Below are 24923 nucleotides of genomic sequence, written 5' to 3'. Positions count from 1 at the left end.
TCTGCGGGCCTTGGACTGAGTGTAACCTGTCTGCGGGCCTTGGACTGAGTGTAACCTGTCTGCGGGCCTTTTGACTGAGTGTAACCTGTGTGCGGGCTTTGGACTGAGTGTAACCTGTCTGCGGGCTTTGGACTGAGTGTAACCTGTCTGCGGGCCTTGGACTGAGTGTAACCTGTCTGCGGGCCTTGAACTGACTGTAACCTGTCTGCGGGCCTTGGACTGACTGTAACCTGTGTGCAGGCCTTGGACTGAGTGTAACCTGTCTGCGGGCCTTGGACTGAGTGTAACCTGTCTGCGGGCCTTGGACTGAGTGTAACCTGTGTGCAGGCCTTGGACTGAGTGTAACCTGTGTGCGGGCCTTGGACTGAGTGTAACCTGTCTGCGGGCCTTGGACTGAGTGTAACCTGTCTGCGGGCCTTGGACTGAGTGTAACCTGTGTGCAGGCCTTGGACTGAGTGTAACCTGTCTGCGGGCCTTGGACTGAGTGTAACCTGTCTGCGGGCCTTTTGACTGAGTGTAACCTGTGTGCGGGCTTTGGACTGAGTGTAACCTGTCTGCGGGCTTTGGACTGAGTGTAACCTGTCTGCGGGCCTTGGACTGAGTGTAACCTGTCTGCGGGCCTTGAACTGACTGTAACCTGTCTGCGGGCCTTGGACTGACTGTAACCTGTGTGCAGGCCTTGGACTGAGTGTAACCTGTCTGCGGGCCTTGGACTGAGTGTAACCTGTCTGCGGGCCTTGGACTGAGTGTAACCTGTCTGCGGGCCTTGGACTGAGTGTAACCTGTCTGCGGGCCTTGGACTGAGTGTAACCTGTCTGCGGCCTTGGACTGAGTGTAACCTGTGTGCGGGCTTTGGACTGAGTGTAACCTGTCTGCGGGCCTTTTGACTGAGTGTAACCTGTGTGCGGGCCTTGGACTGAGTGTAACCTGTGTGCAGGCCTTGGACTGAGTGTAACCTGTCTGCGGGCCTTGGACTGAGTGTAACCTGTGTGCGGGCCTTGGACTGAGTGTAACCTGTGTGCAGGCCTTGGACTGAGTGTAACCTGTGTGCAGGCCTTGGACTGAGTGTAACCTGTGTGCGGGCTTTGGACTGAGTGTAACCTGTCTGCGGGCCTTTTGACTGAGTGTAACCTGTGTGCGGGCTTTGGACTGAGTGTAACCTGTGGGTGGGCCTTGGACTGACTGCACTCTGTGTGCAATCCTTGGACAGAGTGTAACCTGTGTGTGGCTGTAAGGAAACGCCTCTTTTTTTAGGTCTCGCTGAGCCCAGCGCATGCGCTGGCTCGGAGAGACATTTTGGAGGTGAGTTTTCAAAGTGCTGCTGGCTGGCCTAGCGCTTGCGTTCACGCGAGTGTGCACGCACGAACCGCTACCCTTCAGCAGCACTTTGAAAACTCCTGCTTTAGCGCGTCATCGCGATCACTTTTGCTTTCAGAGCGATTGCGATGACTTTCGCTTTTACGACATCGCGGCGTTACTTTTACTGCCGCGCGGCCAATGCTTGTTTTTGTTTGTTGTGAGGCCATTGCGCTCCCAAGAGTATATTGATGTGCACGTTGTATAGGCAGATGGTGCCCTGGTGTCAGAGGTCTGGACTGCTCTAACCATGGCAAGACTTTCCATAACATACAGAATGAGCTTTTTGACGTCCCTAAACATTGACAATGTATAGCTGGGTAGATGGCATTTGCCCCCGCTGCAGTGTGCAAGTAGAACCTAAAAAGATGGGTGTGAAATACCTCACAATCATTGTGCTCAAGTTGTGAGAAATTAATCTCCAGTCTTTTTTTTTTCTTGACATTCTGCATTTATATTGTCGCGTTCTCTTATATAAACGGATGGCGATTGTGTTCAGGTTACTTTTGAGACCACAATTCAAGAAATGCAAACCTCCCTGCCACATTCCTGCCTGATGCGCACTGCGTGCGGCTCACAGCTTCACCCCTTCTGCGAGGGACAACAAAATGTTTTCTCTTCATCCAGTCCACTGTCGCTAATAACTGCCAACAGCCCTTCTAGAACATTCCTGTGTTTGGTTCCAGCTCGGGATTTGAGATTTTGTGACATCATTCACTGGACGGGTGTCTGAAAACACGTCACACCCTCCATGTCATCCGGTCACGTTGGCATTTCCGTTGTGCAGGCGGGAAGCTGCCGGGTCAGAGTCTAGCCGCAGCCCTTTGGCGCCTGCTACCATGGTCAGGACGGAGGGAGCTCTATTCCAAGTAGCTGCTCTCAGCTGGAAATGCCCGCAGCCTGTCACGTGCCGTATGCGCATGGTAGGTCCATGCCAAGCTGCCCTGCGCAAAAGCAGGAGGCTGACAGGAAGGCCTGCTATACCGCCTGAGGGGGGCACACACAAGTACCAGTGGCAAGAAAGAAACTGTCTTTCTCTCTTTGCAGCAGAACCCTCACCAGCTGACACTGCAGCCAGGCTGGGCTGACTAGCCTCTCGAGTTCCAAGCCCCTGCAGGTCCATCTCACAGCCCCGTGGCCAGTGTCGCATGCAACGCTCCTGTGAGCCACAGGGCTAGTGGAGGAATTGAAGGGCGCTACGTTGAGGTGCCTTGCTTGTTGGCATGTAGGGTTACTAAGCAGGTACTATTGAGGTGAAATCTTTTCACATACAGTGTTACGATGAGTAAAAAATGCAAAATAATGAAATAATACCAACACAAAAAGAGCTGCCTTATCCTACATACTTTGCCTATTCTTGCTGCATAATTTTGTCCTCACCGGCTGCATAATTTTGTCCTCACCGGCTGCATAATTTTGTCCTCACTGGCTGCATAATTTTGTCCTCACCGGCTTCATAATTTTGTCCTCACCAGCTGCATAATTTTGTCCTCACCGGCTGCATAATTTTGTCCTCACCGGCTGCATAATTTTGTCCTCATTTGTCCTCACCGGCTGCATAATTTTGTCCTCACTGGCTGCATAATTTTGTCCTCACTGGCTCCATAATTTTGCCCTCACCGGCTGCATAATTTTGTCCTCACTGGCTGCATATTTTTGTCCTCACTGGCTGAATAATTTTGTCCTCACCGGCTGCATAATTTTGTCCTCACCGGCTGCATAATTTTGTCCTCACTGGCAGCATATTTTTGTCCTCACTGGCTGAATAATTTTGTCCTCACCGGCTGCATAATTTTGTCCTCACCGGCTGCATAATTTTGTCCTCACCGGCTGCATAATTTTGTCCTCACCGGCTGCATAATTTTGTTCTCACCGGCTCCATAATTTTGTTCTCACCGGCTGCATAATTTTGTCCTCACTGGCTGCATAATTTTGTCCTCACCGGCTGCATAATTCCAGTAGCCCTTCCATTAGGTTAAAGTACAACCCATAAACAGAATTCTGCTCATCTTACTAGTGCATTTTATAATTTATTGAATTACTGCTCCTGTCTCAAAAAATCCTGAGCCTTGGAGAACATTTCAGAATTAATGGTTACGTTGTCAATTGTAAAACCAAAGGAAATGATGGACGGAGTGTTGAACATTGCAAGCACTCACCCCCAGTCAACTGATCTGGGTTTAATCCATCACTGTTCTTTAGCCCACTCTGACTCACGTCTGAGCATACCCTGCCAACTTATGGCGAACAAAGCAAAACCAAAGGAAATGATGGACGGAGTGTTGAACATTGCAAGCACTCACCCCCAGCCTGGCTGAAGACGGCTGAAATGCCAGAAACCGGTCCTAGGAAGCTTGTTTCCGGTCCAGGGAAGGCATGGTTTGGCAGTTCGGGCTGGACTGTTCCCATGAGGCACAGGGTCAGACTGATTTGCATATGGCCATGTCTGAACTGGGGTGGCAGAGTGGGCTAAAGAACGGTGATGGATCAAACCCAGATCTGTTGATTGGGTGGGAGTGTTTGATTGGTTCTGATGCTCCGTCCATCACCACCCCCTTTTGTACTACGTTGTCAATTGTAACACCAAGAGCATGTGGTTTTTATTCATTTCTTTACTAGTTTACCAAATTGTGAGATGCGCAATAAATCTCTCTGCATCTCTGTTCTCTTTTCTGCTAAAATGCCAAGTAATTAAGAGTGGGCTAAATATTAGCATTACCTTCCATTTGAAGCCATACCATTATTCACCTTTAATGTCGTCTACGTGTTAAGTCTGGAAAAATGATTGAATGACAACTTGTGTGACAATCTATGTCGCAGTGTTAATCTGTTTTAGCAAAAAAATAATTCTCCAATCTACCCTCATACACCAAGAATGATGGGCAAAAAACATTTAAATGTTAAACAAGCATTGGCATAGCCAATAGGTCTCTCCTTTGGGACCTTTTAAGTATTCAGTTATCCAGCACAATATCCTTGGTGCAACATCATCAACTGTTGCATGGCTAAACACTTATAAGGTCCCAAAGGCGAGACCTATTGGCTATGCCAATGCTTGTTAATGATTTCCCCCAAGTCTTTGGACTGATGCTGCTGGGTTTTCAACTCAGAGTGCACTGAGGCCGCGCGCTCACCAGACCTCAGTGCCCGGACCCTAGAGAGTGTATGTTGAACTGGCTGTACCCAAATGGCATAAGCTAACTTACCTGTAAGGCCCTAGCAAGTGGTACCTTGGTCCCCAAGGTATGGTCGTTGGGGGGGTGGGTGGGGGTCACCCCGGCTCTGCCCACCTCGGGTGACATACGTAACATGTCTCCTGGCCCAGGACTGCACCCTGGAAGAGCCGCTTGAACCTGCGACCCGACTTTGCCATTTAAAGCCAAACAGCCTCTGTAATGTGTGTCACCCATGGGAGGCCTAGCAACCCCAGGCAGCCGCAGCACGTTTCATGGGCAGGGCATGTTTTCTCCCTGTTCTGAAAGTAAAAATGTGAAAGTGTTGTTCTCACTGGGGAAAGACTGCGGCGGAGCTACAAAGATTCACGAACAGACGTAGCAGCCACAGGCAATGACACTATTTAGAAAACAAGCATTTGCAATGCAATAGGTCTCGCAATTGCGATATTTTGAGCTATTGGCATTGTAAACGACAATGTCTTTTATTTATGTGTTTAAAAAACCTGCAATATTAAAAGGCATTGTCCTTTACAATACCAATAGGTCAAAGTTTTTACAATGCGAGACCTATTGCATTGCAAATGCTTGTTCTCTTAGTTTTTGTCTATAAATGCACAGTTTATTTGGATAATAATGTGGAATATTAATCCCTGTGATGTATTGTTATTTGGACGACTTTGAACAGTTTCCAGTTTACGGAGTGTCTCTCACATCTGTGTGAACCGCGTGCACGGGAGACTCTTTTCATGCTGTTGATGCTGGGGTCGGTCACTGACACAACACGCATGCGGCGAGGACCCCGGGGCGAGAACCCAGGGGCGGGAACCCAGGGGCGAGAACCCAGGGTCGGGAACCCAGGGGCGAGAACCCAGGGTCTGGAACCCAGGGGTGAGAACCCAGGGGCGGGAACCCAGGGGCGGGAACCCAGGGGCGGGAACTCCCAGGTGAGAACCCAGGGGCGCGGACCCAGCGGCGAGAACCCCAGGGCGAGAACCCAGCGGCGAGAACCCAGCAGCGAGAACCCCGGGCGAGAAGCCAGGGGCGGGAACCCCGGGGCGGGACCCCCGGGGCGAGAACCCAGGGGCGAGAACCCAGGGGCGGGAACCCAGGGACGGGAACCCAGGGACGGGAACCCAGGGGCGAGAACCCAGGGGCGAGAACACAGGGGCGAGAACACAGGGGCGGGAACCCAGGGACGGGAACCCAGGGGCGGGAACCCAGGGGCGGGAACCCAGGGGCGGGAACCCCGGGCCGGGAACCCAGAGGCGAGAACCCAGGGGCGAGAACCCAGGGGCGAGAACTCAGCGGCGAGAACCCAGGGGCGAGAACCTAGGGGCGAGAACCCAGGGGCGAGAACCCAGGGGTCAGCAGTGGTGAAAACACTTCCCAGAAGTCCCTTTCGGAGCCATCGAAATGTGCAGGGTCACACACCCCGGAACAAGGTCACCGTAGGGGTAACACATGACCAGTGTTTTTGGGGTAGGGGGGCATTTGGTAAAACGTTACATTTTTCTGCAATCTCACCAACCACTATTCGTATCTCTTCCTCACTCCATCAGTTTAAATGACATTTTAAACAAATCTCAGGATGCGTATGTCCTAAGCCAATGCAGTACAAAATACTTTCTTAATCGATGGGCTGGGACTAGAGGCAAGGAGTTCAAAGTCGAAGATCAGAGTCTCGGAAGGAGAAAATAAACTTTGCCAAATCCAAAGCAACATTGTAGCAAGGGAACCCTGTTTAGAGATTAACTGGAGAATGAAAGAAAAATTAAAATGTAAAAATGCGAAGCAGGCAAGTTGCCATACTTTTTGGTAGGCTTAAAATTCAGTACTTATCGCTGCTCAGAATTCAAATAAAGTTAATAATGAATCGAAAGGTGTCCCCAAATCAACATTATCACAGCATCATGCTAGCCCGTTCGCGCATCATTTTAAAGTGCTCTGGTTTTTAGGTCTCGTCTAGCGTGGCAGCGCATGCGCTGCTCGCTTGGCGAGATTTATTGTTAAGGAGGACTTTCAGAAGAGGGCTTGAAGCCCCGCCCCTCATTTCCATTGGCTGGCGTCACCGTTTATGCTAAACGGTGGCCTGCCGTTGGAAATGAGGGTTTTTGGTTCACGCCCTTTCGCCTGCAACCCAGACTCAGTGGCCTGCTTTGCGTCTTGTCGCAAAGCACTTTCTTATCTTTATGGGCCCATGTGTTTCTAATTAGAAACACATGGCCCCATAAAGACAAGAGGTCCCCATGCTGCGGCTGCAGCGCGGTCCTCTTTCACTTTCGGGACCGCGCTTGTTAGTGTTCTCTTTGTGTTTCTTAACTTTCCTCACCCCTTGTATGTTCGCTTACCTTTTCCTGACCCCTTATTAACTGTCATTCTCTTTCTACCTCTTTCCCAGACTCTTCCCCGTGGTCCCCATTACTTCTCTTTCCCCTCTACATGTGACTCAGAATCTTAATCTACATTTACTTTTATCTCTATCTAGTTTTCTACCGACTAGCTCTTTTTTTATCATGATCTTGTTGCTCTTTTCCCTTTTCATCTAGGCCCATACTTCTCACCCGTTTCCATCTTCTTTCAGTGTATTTCTTTCTTTAACATTTGTATTCGTATTTCTTTTTGCGTTCCACCTCGCTTTCTTCTTGTTCTTTCCACCCCACGTTCCCTTACTTGTCTCCGGGATCTCCTGTTTTCTCAAGTTACATTTTTAACGCCCATGTCACATATTTCACTTGTCTGGCGTCCCTGTTCTTCTCGCCTCCTCCCACTCTTCGGCAGCCTCAATGAACTTTGCCATCCCAGCCACGCTTATCTTCCACCATTTCGTTTACTCACCCTACCTCAATTTTCTCCCTCACTGCACCTCCCCGCCTCATTGGCTTGCCTTTTTGAACCCCTCTGTCCAACTTCTCCTGTTGTCTCTCTTTACTCTCACGCATGCTGTACTGTTCTTTGGTGAGCTCTCTCTCCTACCCTGTACATTCTCGAGCCCTTGTTCCTCTCCGCAGTGACGTTTCCTGTCCCCTAACTTGCTGCTCTCATTCTGCGTACTTTTCCCTGCCCTCCACGATATCACTGCCCTGCCTCTGTGAAGTCCTTTGCCTCCGGCCTAACTTTCTTTCACACACTTTCTCCCGTGATATTACCCTGTCAACTCACGCACACCGCCTGGCCGCCGCCGATCCCCTCTGCCCTCCCCCCCCACTAATCTATAGAGCTGGGCGAGTGAACAGATTTACTGGGAGAGCCGAGCCAGAGCCGATCCAAGGATATGACCAGGATCTTGGAGCCCGTGCACGAGCCGAACCCTGAAAATGTTTGTTGTTAAAATCCCACAACAAACCGGACGTAAACTGTGATAAAGCTGCCTCAGAATGTAATATAGTGTATTCTCTTAACATGTGGAGCTTTGACATTAATAGAGCACATTACGGCACTGCACCGAGAAGTGCTTAGTTTACATTTAGTGATTTGCCCAGAAACGCGGGATGTTGAGTCGACGCCGAGACTCGGATCGGCAGCTCTTTCCATAACGCTACATCCTGGGTAGAGCGAGTGGGGCAGGCAGAAGCCACATGAAAGCTTGGCTCGTTATGGGCTTGAGGTTCCAACAGGAACTCGAGCTGAGCCACGTTTCAAGCACCAGCTTTCAGTGGCTCGCCTACCTCTAATCCACTACGTTCTACCTCTCTGGTCTGTCTCGGTTTCCTTACCTCCCTGGACCCCTGGTGAAGTGAACTCTCCTATACCTGCCTCACATATGTAGAGCTCCACCTGGGCACTTTCACCGTTCCTTGCCGAGTGCTGTAAGGTACCTTGTCTCTCCCAGCGAACCCTGTCTCTGGCCTGCTTCTGTCACTGCACTCCGTGTACTAACTCGTCCAGTTGAGCGCATTCTCCGTTTTCCTACCTCATTTCTTTGGCCCGGAACCCACTGCAGGGCGGATGTCACTCACCGAGACGGACGCAGACGGGCAGCTCCAGTCTTCTTTCTTCCAGTGTAGCGCTCTTGCTTCCCTCACTATTTCTCAGTCACTAGCTCTCTCTTTCTATCGCTCTCTTTCTTTCTCTCACAGTCACTCTTTCTCTGTCTCTGTCTCTCTCTCTTGCTTTTCCGGTCTCTATTTTTGTCTTTCTCAGATGTATGTGTGCTCTAACCAGTTACAGTTCATACAAATGCAATGCACATGAAACATCAGGTTGGGTAGTGGTGGAGTGGGGGTGGTGTTGGTTACGGCCCCCTTCTTTTCAAGCCATGCTGGGGGCTTCCAGTGTCTGGGATATTGTGGTTTGCGAGATCTTGGGCGAGGCTGTTGTGGGCTCACTGTTATGACGTGCAGCAGTCGTGGAGTGCACCGTCTGACCTCCGCATCTCTCCATCACTCTTTTCGTTGGTATAGATGGGGAGTAGAGTGCATTAGTGATCGATACTTGGATAGCCGCGCCCCACCCCGCCCCAGCAGGCCTCCCCAAAAGAAGCAGTGTCCCATGTTTAACTCGCACCCACACTCACACATTAGCGTTACTCGCATCTGAAAGGGCAGCGCGTGCTAGCGAAGCGCTTGTTTTTATTTCATTTTAAGGCAGAATCTTTTTAAAGTGTTGAGATTTGTTGAACTGTGAAACTGTAAAAATTATTGCTGCTAATTTGGGGATAAAGAAAAGAAAAGTCCTACCTCGCACTCATACTTGCACTTTCCGTTGGCCAAGGTGTGCTGGTTTACTTCCGCCTGTCAGAGCGGGTCACCGTGACGACGCCGTCTTGGTCAGCGCACTAGTTTTTCTTGGATCAGCACACACCTCCCTATTTAGGAGGAGTGATGCAAGCGCGCAGCATGCACGCAGCGGGCGCGCCGATGGAGCACCGGAGGCGCGCCAGAGGCAAGCCCATCTGTCCCCATCCGCGCACCGTCCGCGCCCAGCGCCAGCCATGCTGCCAGTTTTACTCCAGGACAGGCCAGACTCTGCTATTCAAAAGAACAACTTATACATATAGGTGAGAGGGATGCCAGGGTAATGCAAGAGGATGTGCACAAGGGTTTTACCACCAGAGGTGACCACACCTCTGTGGGATTGAAATGTGGCTTGATTAACACTAGCTCTTCAGTCACGCACTCCCAGGAGGCGGACACTATGCTGGAGTGCCTGGACCTGGATGTGCTATTCATGACGGAAACCTGGAGACGAGTCGCCTCTTTGGTTGAATTGGGCTTCGCCTGTCCAGCAGGGTTTAAAATCTTTCACAAACCTAGGCCCATAGGGAGAGGTGGAGGGGTGGGAGTGATATTTAAAGATAAATAGGTTTCTCGATGTCGAGGGCACAGAATTATTAGGCTTCACACTGAATGAGGCAAGAGGACAAATGCTGTCCGGGATAGTGTGCTATAGGCCTCCCGGAGGTCAGAGTCCCCATATTCAAGCCTTGATCGACACGTTTTTTAACATGTCACTGACTCACTCAAGGCTGAATATAGTGGGCGACTTCATATCTGGGATGATGGGAGCTCTAGTCCAGCCTATAAAGACCTAATACAAGCAGCGAGAGTATCAATCTGCAGCAACTGGTACTCAATCGACTCACCAAGATATACATACCTTAGATCTAGTTTTTGCCAACCAGGCGGAGGCAAAGCTGGTCGAAGTACTGCCCCAGTGCTGGACTGATCACTGCCTAATTCATTTTTGGATAGCCGTGCCCATTACAAACATGGAGCTGACCCAGCCTGCGATCTCCCGTCACGGACGGGAATGGGCTTCTCTCTGAACAGGATACGTTCGCTCCCAGTGCGTCAGTGGAAGGAAGCGATCAGATTTGCTGTGAGCAAATAACTCGGGCTCTGGATCAGATCATTCCGGTTACGAAGCTGAAGAACAGGAAGAACCGTCTGCCCCTTGGTACAGCGAAGGACGGAAGCAGATGCGAATAAAATGCAGAAAGAAAATGGAGAAAGCTTTATGCTGCTTCAGATAAAACAACCTTAAAACAATTACAGACTCTATATAAGGAAATGATTGCTAGATCCAGAGCTGAATATTATGCAAAAACCATTCTGCTGGCACCCAACAGCACGAAAACACCTTTTACCATAACGAAGGACCTGTCCAACCCGGCCTGCGCGAGCAACAAGATCAAAGCGTCACAAAGGCTTTGTGACGACATTGCCATCCACTTTGAAGAGAAGATCAATAAAATTATTGATGATCTCAATTTAAATGATTTAAACAATATGGATGTGGAAAAAGATGTATCTACAGTAGTGGTGATGGATCAACACGAAGAGGCGACTGATACTCATCAAAAGGCAGGGCCAGAGTCTTTTCAAATTCCCACTGAGGAAATATTTAACAAACTAGCTCGGAGTGTGTCCTCTGGCTCGGAGCGTGTCCTCTGGCTGGGAGCGTGTCCTCTGGCTCGGAGTGTGTCCTCTGGCTGGGAGTGTGTCCTCTGGCTCGGAGCGTGTCCTCTGGCTCGGAGCGTGTCCTCTGGCTCGGAGCGTGTCCTCTGGCACAGAGCGTGTCCTCTGGCACAGAGCGTGTCCTCTGGCTCGGAGCGTGTCCCACTCATCCCGATTATCAAGTCCTTCGGCATTGACTTAGTCAATTATGCAGATGATACACAATTGGTGTTCTCTCTAGAAGGAGATCAGGCAGTCTCTCTGGCCAAATTCCAGGAGTGTGTGCTAAGTACTACAAAATGGCTTAGAAATAACTCCTTAAGATTCAATGGAGAAAAAACAGAGACCGTTTACTGCTCCACGACTAAAATTGCCCGTCCCTTTCCCTCCGAATTCAGACTCACGCCTACAGACAAACCTCTGGCCCCAGCCAGAACTGTACGCAATTTGGGGGTTATGTTGGATGATAACCTCCAGCTGGAGTCACAAGTTAATAAGACAGTGGGCACCTGTCTCTCCCTGATCAGAGCCTCACGAACGACCCTCCCTCTGCTGCCCACCCGGTCACAGGTAGTGAGGAGTGTAATGATTATTGTAACTCGTTGTACCTAGGCGCACCCAACTCAGCAATACCGAAGCTGCAAAGGATTCAGACTATTGCAGCCAAACTGGCGTTGGATTGGCAACGTAGATCTTCAACATCGCTGGCTCTGAAGAACCTTCATTGGCTGCCAAAGAATAACATTCAAATCCCTCTGTACTGTGTTTAGAGCAGTACATGGGCTGGTCCCGAAATCCTTGCAGAAAAAATGCAAGTGGTATGCTCCCAGGAGAAATCTACGCTCATCAGGCACAAATCTGGTGGCTACCACGAGTTTTAGGAAGGTCAGGACTGGTGGGAGAGCCTTTGGAGTCGCAGCCTCGCGGCTTTGGAATGATTTCCCCTTAGATATTAGACAAATCCAAAACATGCTGCCATTTAGAAAGAGCCTGAAGACCTGGCTCTTCCCGAGGGAGGAGTAACTTTGAGTTCTTTTGTATCTCCTGGACAGGTTATCTACATGCACACTGACAACAGGTTAAGTCTCAGCGCCAGGATACCCGTGGGTTGACAGCTGCGCTATATAAGCTTACATTACATTACATGTGTAGGATTCTCTATAGAGCTCTAATCCCGGAGTGCACGCAATGGTGCGTGGTAGAAAAGTATGTTGGTAGAAAAGTATGCGTGGTAGAAAAGTATGCGTGGTGATGTGTGGTGCAAAACTACACCTAATGTGCAGTAGTAATATACAGTGTCAAGAGTGCACGGTGACCTATCAATGTGCAACACACACACCGAAGTGCAATAGGAAAGTGTACCATGTCAAAGTGCACACTGTGTTAGGACACACACTCACCAGTGTGGAACACGCACACACAGAAGTGCAGTAGAAAGATACGCCGTGCCAAGAGTGCACACTGGCATGTGCATTAGAACACGCATACACCAATGTGACACACGCACACCAAAGTGCGGTCGGAAGGTGCAGTGTCAAGAGTGCACACTGCTGTGCATTAGAACACACACTCACCTATGTGCAAAATGCACACACCAATGCGAAGTAGAAAGGTACACCCTGTGAAGAGTGCCCACTAATACGTGCATCGGAAATGGCACACACCAATATGCCCCCTGTGAAGAATGCGCACTAAGAGGCACAATTAAACAAGCATTTGCAATGCAATAGGTCTCACATTTACGCGAGTTGAAGCTATTGACCTTGCAAATAACTATGCCTTTTATTTTTGTTTTTGTTTCTAAAACAAAGAAAAGGCATTGTCATTTATAATGCCAATAGCTTAAACTCGCGTAAATGCGAGACCTATTGCATTGCAAATGCTTGTTTTTCTAAATAACGGGAGATGTACAAAAAGTGATGCAGAGAATAAACAACCACACCAATGAGAGCAATGGCGATAAGAAATAGGCACGGAGACCGAAGCCAACTTAATACGGACAGCCATAGCCCTGTTACACTCCAAACTCCAGCAGAACCAAATCCAAACGAGTTAGTCAACATGGAAGGTCCTGGCAGGGAGAATGATCTTGTTCTCGTGGAGAAACGCAAACGGAGGCTTTCTAGACAGGTTGGCGAAGATTCCCCACGAATTGCATTAAGACTCCATCTCTCAGCTCACTCTGGGATCATCATGAGGACTTTAACCCCTTCAGCGCTCATGACGGAACCACTCCGTCATGAGCCACGGGTGCCGTGTGCTCATGACGGAGTGGTTCCGTCATGCTGCGGCCGTTGGCCGCCGCTCCTCCCACGCTGCGCTGATTCCCCGCCTGTGCGGGCGATTAGCGCAGTGGGCGGAGTCATGACGGAACCACTCCGTCATGAGCACAGCTCAACCGTGGCTCATGACGGAGTGGCTCCGTCATGAGCACAGCGCCACCGCGCTGCCCCCAAACCCCCCCAGCGCTGCGGCGGAATTCCTGCCGCAGCCAAGGGGTTAAAATATCGCAAGGTCTTTTTGCGCAAGCAATCCATTTTAATTTACATCGCAAAGTAAAATAAGCAGCTGAATTAATTAAGAACGTAGATCAAATATGTGCAGTGAATATGAATTTGTTAATGTAACACTTAATGGAATAAATGTTAGTACTGCCAAAATGATACGTGTATATTAGAAAACATCTAAATGCAAAACTATTTTTTTTAAATTGTAAATGCTCACAAAAAGTCTAAAACACTGATGTTCAGTTACTACAACAATTTTACTTTGAATTCAAGGTTTCAGCCCCACTTCTAAGATGCCGCTGAGTTTGTTAAAAAACGAGCTCATTTCCGCAGTCCTTTCCTGACATGGCAGCTACTTTACTAATAACAAGGTGGAAGAGACGCAATGCGCGAGCAAAATCTCCAGTCTGGGTGGGCGAGCTGGAAAGGAGACAGGGAGGGGTAAAAAAAGCCTCACTGCAAATCAAAAGCGTGCGTTTAACATAAAGTTTGATGCGTGCCAATGAAAGGCGGAGCTTCCACCCCACTTCCAAAAGCAACCCGACGACAATAGATTTCACAGAGCGAGCAGCGCATGCGCTGCGACGCTAGGCGAGACATAACAAGCGAGCATCAGATGCTTCTCTGCTTCTCTACAATGAGTCTCATGGCGCCTTCTTTTCATGTGGCTTTCAGTATGTATTTTATTAATATTTTAATATTGTTTACAAATAAAACACATATAAAAGCAGATAAAAACTGACCTACTTACGTAACTAATAAACATTAAAAGTATTTTGGTTATTTAATCTTCCTAATTTACACTGAAATTGCTTTTTCCATTTCACTGTGTGAGAGCTAGCCTTTCAATGCGTCGTTCCAAAACTCACAACCCGCCTTACAAAAATGTTACTTGATTCTGAGAATAATTCAACTGCTCAGTTATGTTCGGTCAAAGTTAAATATTAAAATGAATAGATATTGTTAATAAGTGAAGACTATAACACAATACACAGGGACATGTATATGGCACATTGACTTTCAGAACTCACTGACTTTCCATCAGACTCATGGCCCAAGCACATCTGGAGGGAACGAAAACCCGCCCGGGCACCCGCGCCTCCATCAGACACGGCTCGGGGTCTATCAACACATTGAAACATTCCAGACGGCGGTTCATGCTGGTATAGATCCTTGAGAGTGTAGCATAAGCATTGTTTGCTTTTTTAGCACTGGGTTATGTATAACAAAAATATCCTAACAATAAAATTAATTTTCTAAAAGATTTACTAGTCAAACCAACAGGTCTCACTTGATATATCAGTGCAAGGCTATTATTGCTTTGCTAATGCTTATTTCTAAAGCATTCTTAAAAAGAAAAGGAAACCATCGCTGCTGGAGCATCATTAGGACATGATGCACCCACTGCCGTCTTGGAACAGGTTTCCACAAACAAAAAATAATTCCATGATGGCAAACAATGTGTGAAAAGGAGCTGTGATATAAAGATGCATGCGCACACGTCCTGGTGCACCAACAGCCCTGTTGGCTTTTTATTTTTAAGTTTAAGTTACAGTTCAAACATGGTCGACAGCAGTAATTGCAAACAACAAAAATAACTCTGCTGAAGTACAAGAAAAGGCTTCAGTTGCTCAATAGCATTAAGCAGCTGCTGGGCACTCATCTTTTGTTTTTTTTTTTTAAAAAAGGAAAATTACAAAATCCAATTGGAACCAGGGAGAGATGCGTCAGCAACGGATGACGCGAGTGAAAGGGAGGAGCGTGTAGTTATAGTAGTGAGCGAAAAGTGGGCACGAGAGGCAATGAAACCCGCACTTCCATGAACTGGTAAAAATAAAATTAAATACAACCGGGAGGGGTAGAGTGGGAGGTGCAATGACCGAGCGGCGAGGGAAGGGGGCAGGATGTGAGGAGGAACGCGCAGTCCCTCTATGTACTGTATAGTCGACAAAACACCCAGCTAATCAGGCATGCCCTAAAAAGCCAGCTTTAGCCATGTCAATAATGTGTTAGTGGTTACATCGCTTTGGCCCCTTCTCTTCCATACTGTAATCCTCGGGAACCTTCAACCCTTGAGATGTTCCCGGCTCGCATCAGATGGGTGCTAAGCACTTGTACTTTGGCCCCCACATGGGGAACAACCTTTACAACGCAACTTTTACAACGCACTGCCATTACAACAAAACTGTTACAACGCAAGTGGATTTACAACGCATGCCATTACAACGCAAGTCTTTGCATCGACTTGCGCTAGATGGCGTGCTAACATTACAAATAGTGTAGTTTACTATCCCAACACCTTCCCTACTGTTAAGTGGACTGGAGTTGGAATAGTAAGGAATATGCTACTTACCAGTATGCATCTGTTCTTGGCATGTAGAGCTGCAGAGTCACACACTGAGGATAAGATCGCCATCTGGTGTTGGGCTCGGATGATTGCAGGTTGTTGTTGTCTTCGGAGAAGTCTTTGGTCACGAGGTTGGTGACTCCTCCCCTGGACAACAGTGCGCATGGGCATCCACTCCATCGGCAGATTGTTTTTCGCCATGATGGGAAAAGATGGAGTATATAGAAAAGAAAGAAAGGATGTCCATGTGTAATGTCTAAGTAAGACGGATGCTGGAACAGATACAGGTCCCGGGGAGGCGGGCGGGCGTGTGTGACTCTGCAGCTCTACATGCCAAGAACAGATGCATACTGGTAAGTAGCATATTCCGTTCGAGGCATATGAGCTGCAGATCACACACTGAGGATAGATTATACAGCAGTGCTCCCCTTAGCGGTGGTCGCCTGTATCCGTTGCAGCAGTTTGAAATAAAGTTTTTAGGACAGCCTGGCCCACGGAGGCCTGTTGTTTGGCCTGCACGTCAACACAATAGTGTTTAGTGAAGGTATGCGTGGTAGACCATGTGGCTGCCTTGCAAATGTCTTCTAAGGGAATATTGCCTAAGAAGGCCATAGAAGCCCCTATTTTACGCGTGGAGTGCGCCCTAGGGGGAACTGTGAGTGTACGTTTAGCCTTGAGGTAGCATATTTGGATGCATTTAACTATCCACCTGGCTATTCCTGATTTGGAGATCGGGTTGCCTTTGTGTGGTGGCGCGAAAGCAACAAAGAGTTGTTTTGTCTTTCGAAAAGGTTTTGTTCTGTCGATGTAATAAAGCAATGCTCTTTTAACATCTAAGGTATGTAGGGCCCTTTCAGCTACCGAGTCTGGATTTGGGAAAAAGACCGGTAGTTCTACTGATTGGTTAAGGTGGAAAGGGGAAATCACTTTTGGAAGAAATTTAGGGTTTGTCCTAAGAACCACTTTGTTACGGTGTAGTTGTAAGAAAGGTTCTTCAAGTGTAAGGGCTTGTATTTCACTTACTCTGCGCAGGGAAGTGATTGCGATAAGGAAGGCTACCTTCCATGTTAGGAATTGCAATTCACATTTGTGCATAGGTTCAAATGGGGGGCCCATGAGTCTTGTTAGAACCACATTGAGATTCCACACTGGGGCAGGTGGCAATCTTGGGGGAAGAATCCTTTTGAGACCTTCCATAAACGCTTTGATGGCTGGTACCTTAAAAAGGGACAGGTGTTGCCTATTTTGCAAGTAGGCTGCCAAGGCTGCTAGGTGTAATCTTATAGAGGAATACGCTAGATTGCATCTTTGCAAGTGTAGTAGATAGCAAATGATGTTTTGGATGGAAGCATCCAATGGATGTATGTCATTATTAGCGCAGTAGATGGCAAATCGTTTCCATTTAGCGGCATAACACGCTCTAGTAGTAGGGCGTCTGGCTTCTTTTATGATATTCATACAGTCTGGAGGGAGATTGAGGTAACCGAACTCTAAGACCTCAGGAGCCAGATCGCTAGGTTCAGTGTTTGAGGATCTGGGTGTCTGATTTCTCCATGGTTCTGGGTTAACAGATCCGGGGAGAGGTGTAGCTTTTGATGTGGAACTAAAGATAGTTCCAGAAGTGTGGTGAACCATGGTTGACGTGCCCAAGTGGGAGCCACTAGTATTAGTGTTAGTGACTGTTGTTTCAGTTTGCGTACCACAAATGGAACTAGTGGGAGAGGCGGAAAGGCGTACGCAAATCTGCCTGACCAGTTCATCCATAGGGCATTGCCCTTCGACTGTGGGTGTGGAAACCTGGCGGCGAAGGTTGGGCATTTTGTGTTTTCGGGAGTGGCGAACAGGTCTATGTCTGGTTGTCCCCACTTTTGGAAGAAGGGGAGTAGAACCTTGGGGTGTAGTTCCCATTCGTGGATCTGTTGTGTGTGGCGACTTAGGAGGTCGGCCACTTGGTTGTGGATCCCTGGGAGATGTTCTGCTAACAGGTAGATGTTTTGGGGAATTGCCCATCTCCAGATTTGCTGTGCCAGTTGGGACAGTTGGAGAGAGTGTGTCCCTCCCTGTTTCTGTATATAATACATTGTCGTCATGTTGTCTGTGCGTATGAGGACAGTTTTGTTCTTTAGGTGAATTTGAAAGGATTTTAGTGCTAGGAACACTGCTAAGAGTTCCAGGTGGTTGATGTGGAGCAGTTTTTGTTGACTGGTCCATCTGCCCTGAGTGGTATGGTGAAGGAGGTGGGCTCCCCACCCCGTGAGAGATGCGTCTGTAGTTAGCACAACTTGTGGAAGAGGCTCTAAGAACGGTCTCCCTTTGGACAGGTTGATGGTGTTCCACCATTTCAGTGATCGAAGTGAGCGACTGTCCACCAACACCAGATCGGTAAGTTGTCCGTGAGCTTGGTTCCACTGTTGTGCTAAGCATTCTTGTAAGGGACGCATTTGAAGTCGTGCGTGTGGGACTATGGAGATGCACGACGCCATCATGCCTAGGAGCTGCATGAACACTCTTGCTGGAAGAGATGGATGAGTTTGAAATTGAGAGATGAGATTTTGTATACTGGCTATCCTGGCTGTGCTGGGATAGGCAATGGCTTTGGATGTATCTATGGTTGCTCCTAGATACTGATGTAAGTGGGAAGGTTGTAGGTGGGATTTGGGGTAGTTGATAGTGAATCCCAAATCGTGGAGAGTTTGAATCGTGCGATGAGTGTGGAGAACGCATTTTTGGTATGTATTGGCTTTTATGAGCCAATCGTCCAGATAGGGGAAGACATGGATCTGTTGTGTTCTGAGATGCGCTGCCACGACTGCTAGGCACTTGGTGAACACTCTGGGTGCTGTTGTTACTCCGAATGGGAGAACTGTAAATTGATAGTGTTGCCCATCTACCACAAATCGTAGATATTTTCTGTGAGCGGGATGCATAGGGATGTGAAAGTATGCGTCCTTGAGGTCCAATGTGGCGAGGAAGTCTCCCTGTTGTAAAAGTGGGAGGACTTGTTGGAGAGTGGTCATGTGAAAATGATCCGAATGTATATACTGGTTTAGTAGTCTGAGATCCAGTATGGGCCTTAGTGTTTTGTCCTTTTTGGGAATGAGGAAGTATAGAGAATATACCCCTTTTCCCTGATGTTGAAGGGGGACTGGTTCTATCGCATGTTTTTGTAACAGGGATTGAACTTCTTGTTTGAGGAGAGAGAGATGATGCGAGGACATTGGACGTTGTTTGGGCGGTATGTTTGGGGGGGATTGTATGAGTTCGAGGCAGTAGCCAGACTGGATAATTTGTCTTACCCACCTGTCTGTGGTGATGGAAGTCCAGACAGGCAGGAATTGTTGGAGTCGCCCCCCGACCGGAGTGGAATGGTCTGGGGGGAGTGGTGGCAAGTCACTGTTTGGTGGCTGGTGAGGTGCGGGTGTTGTTGTTGTTGCCCCGTCCTCGACCTTTGTTATTGTTTCCCCTATAACCTCCCCGGAAGTAACCTCTGTTAGGGGATGTTTGTCCAGAATTTTTAAAGGTGGACGTGGTGTCAGTTGATGTGTTTTTGGAGCCTCCTCTATAAAAGGAGCGACGAAAGGAACCCCGGTTTTGATGAGACTGCAGTGCTCCCATAGACTTGGCAGTTTCATTATCCTTTTTCATTTTTTCTAATGCAGTATCCACTGCAGGGCCAAATAGCTGCTCTTGGTTGAAAGGTTGAGCTAGAATTGCGGTTTGAACCTCCGGTTTAAAACCGGAAATACGGAGCCAGGCATGTCGTCTGAGTAAGACGCCAGTATTGACCGCTCTAGAAGCAGTGTCTGCTGCATCTAAGGCGCATTTAATGGAGGCATTAGATATTAATTTGCCTTCTTGGATGAGGTCAGAGGCCTGGGACTTAAAAGGTTCAGGCAGATGTTGCATAAGGTCCTCAAGTTGGTCATAATGCGCTCTATCATACCTGGCTAACAGGGCCTGGGTATTCGCAATACGCCAATGGTTAGCCGCCTGCGCGGCGACCCGTTTGCCCGAGGCTTCTAAAAGCTTAGACTCCTTGTCTGGGGGAGGCGTTTCTCCAGTTGTCTGTGAGTTAGCGCGCTTCCTGGCATTTGATACGACTAGGGAGTCTAAAGGGAGCTGGGCCTTAATGTATGCAGGGTCTTGCGGGGCTGGTCGGTACTTTTTTTCGATGCGTGGGTTGAGAACCCTAGCTCGAACAGGGTCTTTAAAGACTTCAGTAGCATGCTTTATGACCCCTTTGATCATGGGCAGTATGTGAACAGTCTTTTGTGACTGCTCAAAGGTATCAAGGAGGAAGTCCTCTTCAATGGCGTGTGTGTGCATAGTAACGCCGTGGAATGTTGCTGCCCTATTTATAAGTTGGCCGTACCCTAGGTGGTCATCAGGAGGGGAGGGCTTGGAAGGGTAGGTAGTGGGGTCAGGCATGTCAGGTATAGGATAAGACCAGTCATCCATGGGTGCTGGGTCTGGGAACGTAAAAGGGTCGTTTGGGTCAACAGGATCATCAAATAAATCAGGGTCCGCCCCTCCCCCTAAGTCATCATTATCATCCTGTGGAGGAGGTGAATGATAGGGAGATGGTAAAGGTAAAGGTAAAGGTAAAGGAGAATCAGGAGGAGGGGGGGGGGACGGGTTAGGAGGTAAAACAGGAGAGGAAGGACGAAGTGGTGAAGTAGCACAGTCCTTTTTCCGTATGGGAGCTGGGGGAGGTGTAGTGTCCAGCTTCCGCTTTTTATATGGGATGGCAGTCACATGTCCCGTTTTAGGATTGATATAGATCCGCTTCTGAGTAGGATCTGGTCGAAAAAGATCATCTGGCTCCGAAGGTGGTGTCTGTGACGTCCGCTTCGGGTCTTTATGAGCTTGTTTCGGCGGGGACGCAGTTTTCGGCTCCGATGATTTTTTCGGTGTCGACTGATTTTTCGGTGTCGACTGATTTTTCGGTGTCGACTGAGGTTTCGGTGCCGACTGAGGTTTCGGTGCCGACTGAGGTTTCGGTGCCGACTGAGGTTTCGGTGCCGACTGAGGTTTCGGTGCCGACTGAGGTTTCGGTGCCGATGGACTTTCAGGCATCGATGTTGAAGAACGTTTCGGTGCCGGTGGAGACTTCGGTGCCGAGGAACGTTTCTGTGCCGAAGGAGATTTCGGTCTTGGAGCCTGTTTCGGTGCCGACAATGGGTGTTTGGGTGCCGAGGGTGTTAAAGGCACAATTAGGTGAGGTTTGCTCGAGCCCGAGCCACCCACAGGCTTAGTTGTCTTCGGAGCCGGGCCCGAGGGCGGGGCTTCTGAAGAGGATTTCCGGTCGCGACTGGGCCCAACTGGCGGAGTCTTGACCAATGCTTTTTTGGATGGGGCAGGGGCAGGGGGGGTGGTACTCACACGCTGCCCTGGAGTGATGAGGTCATCGGAATCGTCGGCTTCGGACACGATCTCGAGATCTTCGGTGTCGTCTTCGGGAACATCTTGAGCAAAGATGTCCTCCGGTTCTGGAGCTGGTTTGGCCATAATATGGCGTCGAGCTCTTCGGTCCCGGAGGGTCTTCTTCGAACGGAAAGCGGAACAAGCTGGACAGGTGGACTCGTTGTGTTCCGGCGACAGGCAGAGGTTGCAGACCTCGTGGTGGTCACTGTGGGGGAACTTCGCTCCACACTGGGGGCATTTTTTGAAGGGTGTCCTGTCCATCAGCCGCTTCCGGAACCGGTCCGAGTTGATGTCGACGTCGATGAAATGAAGATTAAAGAGTTAAATTGATTGCTGGAAGTTTTCTGCTGGAGCGGAAAAAAGTTCATCCGAACCCAATGGCGGAAAAAAACAATCTGCCGATGGAGTGGATGCCCATGCGCACTGTTGTCCAGGGGAGGAGTCACCAACCTCGTGACCAAAGACTTCTCCGAAGACAACAACAACCTGCAATCATCCGAGCCCAACACCAGATGGCGATCTTATCCTCAGTGTGTGATCTGCAGCTCATATGCCTCGAACATTACACTTTTCTAATGTTAGCACGCCATCTAGCGCAAGTCGATGTAAAGACTTGCGTTGTAATGGCATGCGTTATAAATCCACTTGCGTTGTAACAGTTTCGTGGTAACAGCACGCGTTGTAACAGCACACGTTGTAACGTCATACATCCCCCCCACATACAGCAGATCTTTAACTCCCTATGCGCCTTTACGACCCGGTATTCTGTGCCTTAGAGGTCATTCTTCGCCATCTACCAACCTCATTTGGTGAATGTAACCTTGATTTCAATATATACAGCAACATAAAAAGCAAAATGCTTTCCTAGACTTTCGATAGGGCGCCCTCTGTGCAGGTATGCGTCAGGGCTGGGGCTCCTGTGCGCCTTATGTTCATCAGGCTCCCTAGGGCCCTCTACTCTGTTCCTCGAGGCTACTGGGCTCCCATCCGAGCGCGACACTTGTCAGGCCCTCCTGCCACTGTGGACAAACAAGTGGATTTGAATTGTTTGTTGACGTAGTGATTGAATATTCTATTTTAAGGTAAAGGATCCACTCTCTGCAGCCAGCACTGATGGCAGAAGCAGAATTCCTCAGCAGGCGATGCTCTCCGTCCTCCCGATATCTGTGAACAGAGGTCCATTCAACCACCTCTGCCCCCCCCCCCAAGTACTCAGTGGGAAGCCTACCAGGGAGGAGCCTGTCCTTGTGGTGCCTGGAGAGACGGCCTGGCACACCTGCCATACTGTTCCTGGCTTCACACGGAGGGGTCAAGTGGGAGCCCTATCTGACGAGGATGTGCTGAACGGCTCAGTGCTAGTGGTGGCCACTGCCGAAGAGGGGCTGTGAAAAAGGGCGTCTGGCTGGTGTCGGGAAGCTTTGGCTCTCTTTGTGAATGAGATGTGAATTTGTGTCTGGGGTGCGATGGTAGTGATTGGCAGTGATTAAACTGCTGTGCCTTAAGTGTCTCCGTTTATTGAAAATGCCAGCGAGGGGCTTTGGCTGGCTGTACGGCGTAGGGAAGCAGGGACTGTACCCAGGGGGTGCGCTGTGCCAAGATTTCAGCCAATCAAACGCGGCACACTAGGAGTACCTGGGGACCCCAGAGCTTTAAACGGCAACAATTTTACTCTTTGAATTCAAGGTTTCAGCCCCACTTTTAAGATGCCGCTGAGTTTGTTAAAAAACGAACTCATTTCCGCTGTCCTCTCCTGACATGGCCGCTACTTTACTAATAACAAGGCGGAAGAGATACCGTGCGCGAGCCGTGCACGAGTACAATCGCCAGTCCAGGTGGGTGAGCCGGAAAGGAGACGGAGGGAACCAAAAAGCCTCTCTACAAATGAAATGTGTCAGGCGTGCAAATGAAAAGCGGAGGCGGAGCTTCCACCCCGCTTCCTAAACAAACCCGACGACAATATATCTCACAGAGCGAGCAACGCATGCGCTGCAACGCTAGGCGAGACCTAAAAACGAACATTGTAGTGTTTGGCAGAAAAAGAAAGAAAAAAGGCGCCTGGTTCATGGACAAACGCCGTTTGGGTAAATTCAAGAAATATAAAGGCTGTTGGTGATGACAAATAAGGTGTTCTAACACGCCTCAAGTCGGTGAAAACAAAAACAGCATCCCTTTAATTTGCCTTTCAAAGCATGTTAAAAGCAACAAAACGGCCATCTTTGGAAACCATCTTGAAGATAATCAGCGTAAAATGAATTCCCAAACTGGCATATGGTACAGAGGCCTTTCCAGGGAGATTTGCGCCTTTTTCAAGAAGGCACGGAGAACCATCTCCAGGTCCTTGTTCCAGTCACCGCAGTATGTGTCTACAGCCCGGATGAGGCTGGAATTCAAACTAAGTCGCCAACAAGTTATTCAGAAAGCCACTTACCTGAAATATATTCACTCACCACGAGCTGCGTCACAGTATCATTAAATAACCTAATCTGGAGTGAGGTAAGGACTCACACCCTACGGGGCCATAATCTGTGGTCAAACGCCCTTCAGAAGGTATAGACATGAAATGTCCTATGGAGTCAACATCTGCCCCAACAGCTGTAAACAAGGTGATGCATACAGCTCCCTTCATGGTGGATCGGGACAGCTCACACTAGGATGAGATGCTTTCCTTCACTAGGGTGAGATGCTTTCCTTCACTAGGATGAGATGCTTTCCTTCACTATGGTGAGATGCTTTCCTTTTCCTTCACTAGGATGAGGTGCTTTCCTTCACTGGGATGATGTGCTTTCCTTCACTAGGGTGAGATGCTTTCCTTCACTAGGATGAGATGCTTTCCTTTTACTTCACTAGGGTGAGATGCTTTCCTTCACTAGGATGAGGTGCTTTCCTTCACTGGGATGATGTGCTTTCCTTCACTAGGGTGAGATGCTTTCCTTCACTAGGATGAGATGCTTTCCTTTTACTTCACTAGGGTGAGATGCTTTCCTTCACTAGGATGAGGTGCTTTCCTTCACTGGGATGATGTGCTTTCCTTCACTAGGGTGAGATGCTTTCCTTCACTAGGATGAGATGCTTTCCTTTTACTTCACTAGGATGAGATGTTTTCCTTCACTAGGATGAGATGTTTTCCTTCACTAGGATGAGATGCTTTCTTTTTACTTCACTGGGATGAGATGCTTTCCTTCACTAGGTTGAGATGCTTTCCTTCACTAGGATGAGATGCTTTCCTTCACTAGGATGAGTTGCTTTCCTTTTACTTCACTAGGGTGAGATGCTTTCCTTCACTAGGGTGAGATGCTTTCCTTTACTAAAATGAGATGCTTTCCTTCACTAGAATGAGATGCTTTCCTTCACTAGGATGAGATGCTTTCCTTCACTAGGATCGGTTGCTTTCCTTTTACTTCACTAGGATGAGATGCTTTCCTTCACTAGGGTAAGATGCTTTCCTTCACTAGGATGAGATGCTTTCCTTCACTAGGATGAGTTGCTTTCCTTTTACTTCACTAGGGTGAGGTGCTTTCCTTCAATGCTTTCCGTCACTAGGGTGAGATGCTTTTCTTCACTAGGGTGAGATGCTTTCCGTTTCCTTCACTAGGATGAGATGCTTTCTTTCACTAGGGTGAGATGCTTTCCTTCACTAGGGTGAGATGATTTCCTTTTCCTTCACTAGGGTGAGATGCTTTCCTTCACTAGGGTGAGATGCTTTCCTTCAATGCTTTCC

At 48.7% G+C, this 24923-nt stretch overlaps 1 protein-coding gene across 1 annotated transcript in view; it reads right to left on the bottom strand.

The window, feature by feature from the left end:
• EPHA1 (EPH receptor A1) overlaps positions 1-24923 on the bottom strand; it is a 271028-nt gene that overhangs the window by 100186 nt on the left and 145919 nt on the right. The window lies entirely within an intron of this gene.

Source organism: Triturus cristatus, chromosome 7 (assembly GCF_964204655.1).
Source record: "Triturus cristatus chromosome 7, aTriCri1.1, whole genome shotgun sequence".
NCBI lineage: Eukaryota > Metazoa > Chordata > Amphibia > Caudata > Salamandridae > Triturus > Triturus cristatus.
Note: the sequence above shows the minus strand (reverse complement) of the source record. Positions and strands in the feature narration are given on the sequence as shown.